Source organism: Oncorhynchus tshawytscha, linkage group LG10 (genome assembly GCF_018296145.1).
Source record: "Oncorhynchus tshawytscha isolate Ot180627B linkage group LG10, Otsh_v2.0, whole genome shotgun sequence".
Taxonomy (NCBI): Eukaryota; Metazoa; Chordata; class Actinopteri; order Salmoniformes; family Salmonidae; genus Oncorhynchus; species Oncorhynchus tshawytscha.
Window position 1 is genome coordinate 33,303,915 of NC_056438.1, and position 12,079 is coordinate 33,315,993.

Genomic DNA, 12,079 nt, shown 5'->3' on the forward strand with positions numbered 1-12,079 from the left:
CTGCCAGTCTGCAAGGAGCCGTCAGTCTGCAAGGAGCCGCCAGTCTGCAAGGAGCCGCCAGTCTGCAAGGAGCCGCCAGTCTGCCAGAGCCGCCAGTCTGTAAGACCGCCAGATCCGCCAGTCGGCCAGACTCTTCCAGATCCGCCAGTCGGCCAGACTCTTCCAGGTCCGCCAGTCGGCCAGACTCTTCCAGGTCCGCCAGTCGGCCAGACTCTTCCAGATCCGCCAGTCGGCCAGACTCTTCCAGATCCGCCAGTCGGCCAGACTCTTCCAGATCCGCCAGTCGGCCAGACTCTTCCAGATCCGCCAGTCGGCCAGACTCTTCCAGATCCGCCAGTCGGCCAGACTCTTCCAGATCCGCCAGTCGGCCAGACTCTTCCAGATCCGCCAGACTCTTCCAGATCCGCCAGCCGGCCGGGATCCGCCAGCCGGCCGGGATCCGCCAGCCGGCCGGGATCCGCCAGCCGGCCGGGATCCGCCAGCCGGCCGGGATCCGCCAGCCGGCCAGGATCTGGTAGATCCATCAACCTGCCTGAGCTTCCTCTCACTCCCGAGCTTCCTCTCACTCCCGAGCTTCCCCTCAGTCCCGAGCTTCCCCTCAGTCCCGAGCTTCCCCTCAGTCCCGAGCTTCCCCTCAGTCCCGAGCTTCCCAGTCCCGAGCTCCCTCAGTCCCGTCCCGAGCTTCCCTCAGTCCCGAGCTTCCCTCAGTCCCGATCTGCTCCTCAGTCCAGTGGGGTTCTGGGTGAGGACTACTAGGCCATGGTCGGCGGCGAGGGTGGACTATCCAGGGACGCGAGGAGAGGGGACTAAGACATTGACTGAGTGGGGTCCACGTCCCGCGCCGGAGCCGCCACCATGGACAGGCGCCCACCCGGACCCTCCCTATTGTTTTGAGGTGCGTTCGGGAGTCCGCACCTTAGGGGGTTCTGTCACGCCCTGGTCGAAGTATTTTGTGTTTATCTTCATGTATTGGGTCAGGCCAGGGTGTGGCATGGGTTTTTGTATGTGGTGTGTATATATTGGGATTGTAGCTAGTGGGGTGATTTAGCAAAGTCTATGGCTGTCTGGAGTGGTTCTCAATCAGAAGCAGGTGTTTATCGTTGTCTCTGATTGGGAACCATATTTAGGCAGCAATATTCTTTGAGTTTGTCGTGGGTGATTGTCCTTAGTGTCCTTGTTCCTGTCTTTGTTTGTTTTCACAAGTATAGGCTGTTTCGGTTTTCATTTCGTTCATTTACGTTCTTTGTTTTGTAGTGTTTTGTATTTATTCGTGTTTACGTTCGTTCATTAAACATGGATCGCAATCTACACGCTGCATTTTGGTCCGACTCTCCTTCACCACATGAAAACCTTTACAAAAGCCAATTGTAAATTGGACAATGCAGTTAGATTAACAAGAATGTAAGCTTTTAACCAAGATAAGACACTTGTATGTACCTAGATGTTTAATATCCGCTGACGGGACACCTAGCCCTAAATTAAGAGATAGATGGGAGGGGTTGAATGGAGCTGAAGGTTGGGACTAATAACAACAAGATGTAAAACATACTGTCTGTAAAACATGTATTACTGCAGGTTCAGAACTTTTGTGAAAGAGAACAGTTTGAAAGATGTGGAAAATTCCGGATGGACAGAAATCAGAAATAGATGGGAGAGGCTGAGGGTAGAGGAATGACCAGAGTAAAAACAAACAAAATAGAACTAATGTAAAATAGAATGTGTCCATAAAATGTATATAGTATGTATAAGCTGGAAGTAGAAATCTAAGCCTTGTTGTTCACTAGTTTACTCCAATTAGGGGAGGAGTGGGAGTAATAATAGAAAATATATATTTTTTAAAGATGTGTGCGTGTGCGCACGTGTGTGTGTGTGTGTGTGTGTGTGTGTGTGTGTGTGTGTGAGAGAGAGCTCACAGTTCAGTCTGGATGCTTGCTATGGGGCTTTCGAGTCATCATATTGAAGACCTACATTCAGGGCACTGTGGCATGGTGCGAATGAAGGAGATTGCATGCAGCTTCTTTTGTTGGCCAGGTTTGGATGCAGCAATCAAAGACAAGGCCAAGTCATTTTCTGCATGTCAAAAGATGAGGAACCTGCCTCAGCTAGTGCCACTACACCCATGGGACTTCCCAGAGGAGCAGACTATGCAGGCCCACTGGAGGATCGTCTGTTCTGTGTGCATCTGTCGTTGTTGACGCACACAGCAAATGGCCTGAGGTCACAGTGATGAAGAGCACCTCAGTGGAGAGAATCATTGAAGTGCTATGGTCAATCTTCAGTCACTTCGGATTGCCAACGCAACTTCTTAGCAATAATATCCCCCCCATCTGGTGTCTGAAGATTTCATGTCATTCATGGAAGCAAATGGATTTCAGCACATCAATTCAGCACCGTTTCACCCTGCAACAAATGGCCTCGCTGAAAGATTTGTCCAGATGATGAAGCAAGCTTTAAAATCACCACTCAATAGGCGCCTAAACACCTTCCTGTTGACCTACAGAAACACCCCCCCATGCTACAACCAAAGTGGCACCCGCATCAGCCATGATGAAAAGACAGCTTTGCGTGCGACTCGACCTCCTGAGGCCTCCAAAAACTAAGCAGGTTGTACAGACACAGCAGAGAACACAAGCAGAGAGACAGAGCAATGCTGGAGAGAGAGTTCTTGTTCAGGACTACTGCCAAGGTCCAAAGTGGATACCATCAACATTGGTCGGACAAACAGGGCCTGTGTCGTACACAGTTCACACACTAGAGATCATCATCTGGAGGAGACACGTGAATCAACTGTTGCCAGGAACCAACCTCAGAGACGACTCATGTCAAGTGACAAACCAAGATCAGCTACTGGAGACATACCATGACTACGAGCCATCACCTGAACATCCACTGCAGCAACCTACAAATGTGGAAAGTGCTCCAGATGAAACCAACCAGAGTGCCTACTCAGGGTACTGTTTCACCCCAGCCTGGGCTTACACCATCACCACTCAGACTCAGAGACCATGTGACTGACCTGTACGTCATCATTACCCTGCAAGAGAAAGACAACCTCTTGAAAGGTTAGTTTAGACTAACCTCCGACATTGCGACAGAATACACCCCAAGGTTAAGTCTGGGAAATGAGTCAATCTACCCACTTTCCCTGGTTCAGAAAAGGTTATTATGAAAAGTTCATTCATTTATATTAAGAGAACAGTTATGTTAAAAAGAAAATATGCAAAACAGTGAATATTTACTTTTTTCTTATGAAGCGTCACAAGTAAAGGGGGAGGAATAGGTTGTTTATTGATATTCTAGTTTGTCCCTTTAGAGTACCTGTAACACTCCCCTACTTAAATACATTTTAATGCTTGGAATGTTTTGTCCTGTGAAACGCATTAAACACTGCCAATGTTAGTTTCTACTCCTGTCTCAAATCCTGTCCTTGTACTAGTTGTATAAGTAATACAGTGTGCTGTACAACAGAGAGTCTTCACTTTTTCTTCACAAAATAATGGTTGTTTTTTTCTTGGTATTATCTTTGACCAGATCAAATCAAATTGTATTTGTCACATACACATGGTTAACAGATGTTAATGCGAGTGTAGCGAAATGCTTGTGCTTCTAGTTCCGACAATGCAGTAATAACCAACGAGTAATCTAACCTAACAATTTCACAACAACTACCTTATTCACACAAGTGTAAAGGGATGAAGAATATGTACATAAAGATATATGAATGAGTGATGATACAGAACGGCATAGGCAAGATGCAGTAGATGGTATCGAGTACAGTACATACATGTGAGATGAGTAATGTAGGGTACATAAACATATAAAAGTGGCATTGCTTAAAGTGGCTAGTGAAACATGTTTTACATAAAGATGGCAAGATGCAGTAGATGGTATAGAGAACAGTATATACATATGAGATGAGTAATGTTGGGTATGTAAACATTATATTAAGTGGCAATGTGTAAAGTGGCTAGTGATACATTTTTAACATACATTTTTCCAATATTAAAGTGGTTGGAGTTGAGTCAGTATGTTGGCAGCAGCCACTCAATGTTAGTGGTGGCTGTTTAACAGTCTGATGGCCTTGAGATGGAAGCTGTTTTTCGGTCTCTCGGTCCCTGCTTTGATGCACCTGTACTGACCTTGCCTTCTGGATGATAGCGGGGTGAACAGGCAGTGGCTCGGGTGCTTGTTGTCCTTGATGATCTTTATGGCCTTTCTGTGACATTGGGTGGTGTTGGTGTCCTGGAGGGCAGGTAGTTTGCCTCCGGTGATGCATTGTGCAGACCTCACTACCCTCTGGAGAGCCTTAGAGTTGTGGGCGGAGCAGTTGCCGTACCAGGCGGTGATACAGCCCGACAGGAAGCTCTCGATTGTGCATCTGTAAAGGTTTGTGAGTGCTTTTGGTGACAAGCCGAATGTCTTCAGCCTCCTGAGGTTGAAGAGGCGCTGCTGCACCTTCTTCACCACACTGTCTGTGTGGGTGGATCAATTCAGTTTGTCCGTTATGTGTATGCCGAGAAACTCACAACTTACTACCCTCTCCACTCCTGTCCCGTCGATGTGGATAGGGGGGTGTTCCCTCTGCTGTTTCCTGAAGTCCACGATCATCTCCTTTGTTTTGTTGACGTTGAGTGTGAGGTTATTTTCCTGACACCACACTTCGAGGGCCCTCACCTCCTCCCTGTAGGCCGCCTCGTCGTTGTTGGTAATCAAGCCTACCACTGTAGTGTCGTCTGCAAACTTGATGATTGAGTTGGAGGCGTGCGTGGCCACGCAGTCGTGGGTGAACAGGGAGTACAGGAGAGGGCTCAGAACGCACCCGTGTGTAGCCCCAGTGTTGAGGATCAGCGGGGTGGAGATGTTGTTACCTGCCCTCACCACCTGGGGGCAGCCTGTCAGGAATTCCAGTACCCAGTTCAGCATTTAAATCAAATCAAATTTTATTTGTCACATACACATGGTTAGCAGATGTTAATGCGAGTGTAGCGAAATGCTTGTGCTTCTAGTTCCGACAATGCAGTAATAACCAACAAGTAATCTAACTAACAATTCCAAAACTACTGTCTTATACACAGTGTAAGGGGGATAAAGAATATGTACATAAGGATATATGAATGAGTGATGGTACAGAGCAGCATAGGCAAGATACAGTAGATGGTATCGAGTACAGTATATACATATGAGATGAGTATGTAAACAAAGTGGCATAGTTAAATTGGCTAGTGATACATGTATTACATAAGGATGCAGTCGATGATAGAGTACAGTATATACGTATGCATATGAGATGAATAATGTAGGGTAAGTAACATTATATAGGGTAGCATTGTTTAAAGTGGCTAGTGATATATTTACATCATTTCCCATCAATTCCCATTATTAAAGTGGCTGGAGTTGAGTCAGTGTCAGTGTCAGTGTGTTGGCAGCAGCCACTCAATGTTAGTGGTGGCTGTTTAACAGTCTGATGGCCTTGAGATTGAAAAACAGCTTCTGTCTCTCGGTCCCAGCTTTGATGCACCTGTACTGACCTCGCCTTCTGGATGATAGCGGGGTGAACAGGCAGTGGCTCGGGTGGTTGATGTCCTTGATGATCTTTATGGCCTTCCTGTAACATCGGGTGGTGTAGGTGTCCTGGAGGGCAGGTAGTTTGCCCCCGGTGATGCGTTGTGCAGACCTCACTACCCTCTGGAGAGCCTTACGGTTGAGGGCGGAGCAGTTGCCGTACCAGGCGGTGATACAGCCCGCCAGGATGCTCTCGATTGTGCATCTGTAGAAGTTTGTGAGTGCTTTTGGTGACAAGCCGAATTTCTTCAGCCTCCTGAGGTTGAAGAGGCGCTGCTGTGCCTTCTTCACGATGCTGAAGTGGACCAATTCAGTTTGTCTGTGATGTGTATGCCGAGGAACTTAAAACTTGCTACCCTCTCCACTACTGTTCCATCGATGTGGATAGGGGGGTGTTCCCTCTGCTGTTTCCTGAAGTCCACAATCATCTCCTTAGTTTTGTTGACGTTGAGTGTGAGGTTATTTTCCTGACACCACACTCCGAGGGCCCTCACCTCCTCCCTGTAGGCCGCCTCGTCGTTGTTGGTAATCAAGCCTACCACTGTAGTGTCGTCTGCAAACTTGATGATTGAGTTGGAGGCGTGCGTGGCCACGCAGTCGTGGGTGAACAGGGAGTACAGGAGAGGGCTCAGAACGCACCCTTGTGGGGCCCCAGTGTTGAGGATCAGCGGGGAGGAGATGTTGTTGCCTACCCTCACCACCTGGGGGCGGCCCATCAGGAAGTCCAGTACCCAGTTGCACAGGGCGGGGTCGAGACCCAGGGTCTCGAGCTTGATGACGAGCTTGGAGGGTACTATGGTGTTGAATGCCGAGCTGTAGTCGATGAACAGCATTCTCACATAGGTATTCCTCTTGTCCAGATGGGTTAGGGCAGTGTGCAGTGTGGTTGAGATAGCATCGTCTGTGGACCTATTTGGGCGGTAAGCAAATTGGAGTGGGTCTAGGGTGTCAGGTAGGGTGGAGGTGATATGGTCCTTGACTAGTCTCTCAAAGCACTTCATGATGACGGATGTGAGTGCTACGGGCGGTAGTCGTTTAGCTCAGTTACCTTAGCTTTCTTGGGAACAGGAACAATGGTGGCCCTCTTGAAGCATGTGGGAACAGCAGACTGGTATAGGGATTGATTGAATATGTCCGTAAACACACCGGCCAGCTGGTCTGCGCATGCTCTGAGGGCGCGGCTGGGGATGCCGTCTGGGCCTGCAGCCTTGCGAGGGTTAACACGTTTAAATGTCTTACTCACTTCGGCTGCAGTGAAGGAGAGACCGCATGTTTGTTGCAGGCTGTGTCAGTGGCACTGTATTGTCCTCAAAGCGGGCAAAAAAATTATTTAGTCTGCCTGGGAGCAAGACATCCTGGTCCGTGACTGGGCTGGTTTTCTTCCTGTAGTCCGTGATTGTAGACCCTGCCACATGCCTCTTGTGTCTGAGCCATTGAATTGAGATTCTACTTTGTCTCTGTACTGACGCTTAGCTTGTTTAATAGCCTTGCGGAGGGAATAGCTGCACTGTTTGTATTCAGTCATGTCACCAGACACCTTGCCCTGATTAAAAGCAGTGGTTCGCGCTTTCAGTTTCACACGAATGCTGCCATCAATCCACGGTTTCTGGTTAGGGAATGTTTTAATCGTTGCTATGGGAACGACATCTTCAACGCACGTTCTAATGAACTCGCACACCGAATCAGCGTATTCGTCAATGTTGTTGTCTGACGCAATACGAAACATCTCCCAGTCCACGTGATGGAAGCAGTCTTGGAGTGTGGAGTCAGCTTGGTCGGACCAGCGTTGGACAGACCTCAGCGTGGGAGCTTCTTGTTTTAGTTTCTGTCTGTAGGCAGGGATCAACAAAATGGAGTCGTGGTCAGCTTTTCCGAAAGGGGGCGGGGCAGGGCCTTATATGCGTCGCGGAAGTTAGAGTAACAATGATCCAAGGTCTTTCCACCCCTGGTTGCGCAATCGATATGCTGATAAAATTTAGGGAGTCTTGTTTTCAGATTAGCCTTGTTAAAATCCCCAGCTACAATGAATGCAGCCTCCGGATAAATCGTTTCGTTTCCAGTTTGCAGAGAGTTAAATAAAGTTTTTTCAGAGCCATCGATGTGTCTGCTGCGGGGGGGATATATACGGCTGTGATTATAATCGAAGAGAATTCTCTTGGTAGATAATGCGGTCTACATTTGATTGTGAGGAATTCTAAATCAGGTGAACAGAAGGATTTGAGTTCCTGTATGTTTCTTTCATCACACCATGTCACGTTAGTCATAATGCATACGCCCCCGCCCCTCTTCTTACCAGAAAGATGTTTGTCTCTGTCATGGTGACGGGTTTGGAGGGTACTATGGTGTTAAATGCTGAGCTGTAGTCGATGAACAGCATTCTCACTTAGGTATTCCTCTTGTCCAAATGGGTTAGGGCAGTGTGCAATGTGGTTGCGATTGGGTCGTCTGTGGACTTATTGGGGCGGTAAGCAAATTGGAGTGGGTCTAGGGTGTCAGGTAGGGTGGAGGTAATACGGTCATTGACTAGTCTCTCAAAGCACTTCATGAAGACGGAAGTGACTGCTACGGGGCGGTAGCCGTTTATCTCAGTTACCTTAGCTTTCTTGGGAACAGGAACAATGGTGGCCCTCTTGAAGCATGTGGGAACAGCAGACTGGGATAAGGATTAATTTAATATGTCTGTAAACACACCAGCCAGCTGGTCTGCGCATGCTCTGAGGACGCGGCTGGGGATGCCGTCTGGGCCAGTAGCCTTGCAAGGGTTAACACGTTTAAATGTTTTACTCACGTTGGCTGCAGTGAAGGATAGTCCGCAGGTTTTGGTAGTGGGCCATGTCAGTGACACTGTATTGTCCTCAAAGCAAGCATAGAAGTTGTTTAGTCTGTCTGGGAGCAAGACATCCTGGTCTGTGACGGGGCTGGTTTTCTTTTTGTAATCCGTGATTGACTGTAGACCCTGCCACATACGTCTTGTGTCTGAGCCGTTGAATTGTGACCCTACTTTGTCTCTATACTGACGCTTAGCTTGTTTGATTGCCTTGCGGAGGGAATAGCTACACTGTTTGTATTCAGTAAAGTTTCCGGTCACCTTGCCCTGGTTAAAAGCAGTTGTTTGCACTTTCAGTTTTGCGCAAATGCTGCCATCAATCCATGGTTTCTGGATTGGGAATATTTTAATAGTTGCTGTGGGTCCAACATCGCTGATGCACTTGCTAATAAACTCGCTCACCAAATCAGCGTATTCATCAATGTTGTTTGTGACGCAATGCGGAACATTTTCCAATCCACGTGATCGACGCAATCTTGAAGCGTGGAATCCAATTGGTCGGACCAGCGTTGAACAGACCTGAGCGCGGGAGCTTCCTGTTTTAGTCTGTCTATAGGCAGGGAGCAACAAAATAGAGTTGTGGTCAGCTTTTCCGAAACGAGGGTGGGGGAGGGCCTTATATGCGTCGCGGAAGTTAGAATAACAATGATCCATGGTTTTACCAGCCCTGGTAGCACAATCGATATGCTGACAGAATTTAGGGAGTCTTGTTTTCCGATTAGCCTTGTTAAAATCCCCAGCTACAATGAATGCAGCCTCAGGATATGTGGTTTCCAATTTACATAAAGTTTGTTCAGGGCCATCGATGTGTGTTTGGGGGGGAATATATATGTGGCTGTGATTATAATCAAAGAGAATTCTCTTGGTAGATAATGCGGTCTGCATTTGATTGTGAGGAATTCTAAGTCAGGTGAACAAAAGGACTTGAGTTCCTGTGTGTTGTTATGATCACACCACGTCTCGTTAATCATAAGGCATACGCCCCCGCCCCTCTTCTTACCAGAAAGATGCTTGTTTCTGTCTGCGCGATGCGCGAAGAAACCAGCTGGCTGTACCGACTCCGATTGCGTGTCTCGAGTGAGCCATGTTTCAGCTACCCTTGCTCGGATTTCATCAACCTTGTTGTCAAGAGACTGGACATTGGCGAGTGATATGCTCGGGAGCGGTGCGCGATATGCCCGTCTCCGGATCCTGACCAAAAGACAGCTTCGTCTGCCCCTTTTACTGCGTCGTTGTTTTAGTTCGCCGGCTGAGATCCGATCCTTTATCCTGGGGGTGGGCAAATCACAGGATCCGCTTCGGGAAGTCGTATTCCTGGTCGTAATGATGGTGAGTTGACGTTGCTCTTATATCCAGTAGTTCCTCCCGACTGTATGTAATAAAACCTAAGATTACCTGGGGTACCAATGTAAGAAATAACACGGGAAAAAAACAAAATACTGCATAGTTTCCTAGGAAAGCGCAGCGAGGCGGCCATCTGTCGGCACTTGAAGTCACATTTCCATAAACTTCTAAGTGTTTGCTTTCAGGGCCTGAGCTACAGGCAGTTAGATTTGGGTATGTAATTTTAGGTGAACATTTAAAAAAAGGGGCGGATCCTTAAGAGGGACTGAAAAGGAGGTATTACAGTAAGTACCTGTTTGACCTGTGATAAACAACGAGCACAGGTGATGTAATCGTGAAGTAGGCCAGAAGGCTGAACAATCAATTAACGCAAATGAAAATGATCACAATACACAAATAAGGCAATGGGAAACTAAGATTTCTCTTTTTGGAGACAAGAGAATAGCAGTGTTTCACAACGTTATCAGAACCGTATAAGGATGAATGCTGAGGTTTCATTTTATAGACCTGCGATCCAAAGTTAGAGATTTTGATAAGGATTAGATAATAGCATATTTCAATTTATGTAATCTAAAAATCAATATTTTCTCATTGTATTAACCAAAAAGTCTAGCCTTGGTTTGGCACTAGAAAAAGATGACAATGAAATGGAAAATAACCCTTAAATCCTGATGAAGAGAATACTAAGGCATTAGGCGATAGGGAGAGAGAAAATTCGGGAGAGATAACAACAGAACTAGAAAAGGACAGTGTGACATTCTCTCATCTGCAGCTTCTCGCCTCTCCCAGTGTTTGCTTTGCATTATTCATGGTGGCTATGTGCTGTGTCAGCCAATGACAGTAACAACGCATAACTGTATCTGTGGGCTAAGTACTCTACTGTTCCTCTCGCCAATGTGATTATTACTTTCCTCCTGACCTTTTTCCACCGGCTAAGAGACTTTTCCACATATTGGAATTTATGTTAACGCTGAGTGACCTCAAACACTTTACAGCACTTTACTCTTATGTATTTTTGTATGTGTATCATTCAATTTGTTCCTGAATTATTTTGTTTTGATACTCTTAGTGGAAAGAGACCATATAATTAGAAGTGTTTTCATAGCATTTCAACAAGCTGGTTCCAAAATGTATCAACACTTTAAATTATATTTAACCCTTGACAGGCGTTCATGTGTTTGTTAATCACCCAATGTTCGCGAGTTTGATGGACCCACAACATTACTCGGTTTTGAAAACAATACCAAATTCTCTGAAATGTTTAAATCCCAACATTGACCTGACATTTAGAACATTGAAGGGACTAACTGGGAATGTTAAGATGGTTCCCAAAATGGCACCCAAATCATCATATTGTTAAATGACATTAGAACTTGCCTAGACTTTAAAATAACATTTCTAATGTCCCCTTATGCTCAGAAAGAAAATGTGACGTATAGATCACTAAGGGACATACTGCACAATACATACTTTCCTAATTATTTTGAGTAACAACTGCAATGTTGTTTGTAGACACATCAGGGCTCTCAAAGGAACATCAATGTTCTTTGGATATCACAAAAGAGATCTGACGTTCACTGGACTCACTGGGAATGTTATGTAAAATATTGCCAACGTGACCTGACAATCAGTACATTTCATAAACCTTCTATGAACATTACAAATACAGTTGAAGTCGGAAGTTTACATACACTTAGGTTGGTGTCATTAAAACTATTTTTTCAACAACTCCACAAATCTATTATTTACAAACTATAGTTTTGGCACATCGGTTAGGATATCTACTTCGTGCATGACAAGTAATTTTCCAACAATTGTTTATTGACAGATTATTTCATTTATAATTCACTGTATCACAATCCCAGTGGGTCAGAAGTTTACATACACTAAGTTGACTGTGCCTTTAATCAGCTTGGAAAATTCCAGACAATTATGTCATGGCTTTAGAAGCTTCTGATACACTAATTGACATAATTTGAGTAATTTGTACCTGTGGATATATTTCAAGGACTACCTTCAAACTCAGTGCCTCTTTGCTTGACATCATGGGAAATCAAAAGAACTCAGCCAAGACCTCAGTAAAACAAGTTGGTTCATTCTTGGGAGCAATTTCCAAACGCCTGAAGATACCACGTTCAACCTGTACAAACAATAGTACGCAAGTATAAACACCATGGGACCACGCAGCCGTCATACTGCTCAGGAAGGAGACGCATTCTGTCTCCTAGACATGAACGTACTTTGGTGCGAAAAGTGCAAATCAATCCCAGAACAACAGCAAAGAACCTTTTGAAGATGCTGGAGGAAACGGGTACAAAAGTATCTATAGCCACAGTAAAAACGAGT

General features: G+C 46.0%; 1 pseudogene; it reads left to right on the forward strand.

Moving 5' to 3' along the window:
* Positions 1–2,860: 2,860 nt before the first annotated feature.
* The window catches only part of LOC121847641, a 143,149-nt pseudogene continuing 133,930 nt past the window's right edge, over positions 2,861–12,079 (forward strand).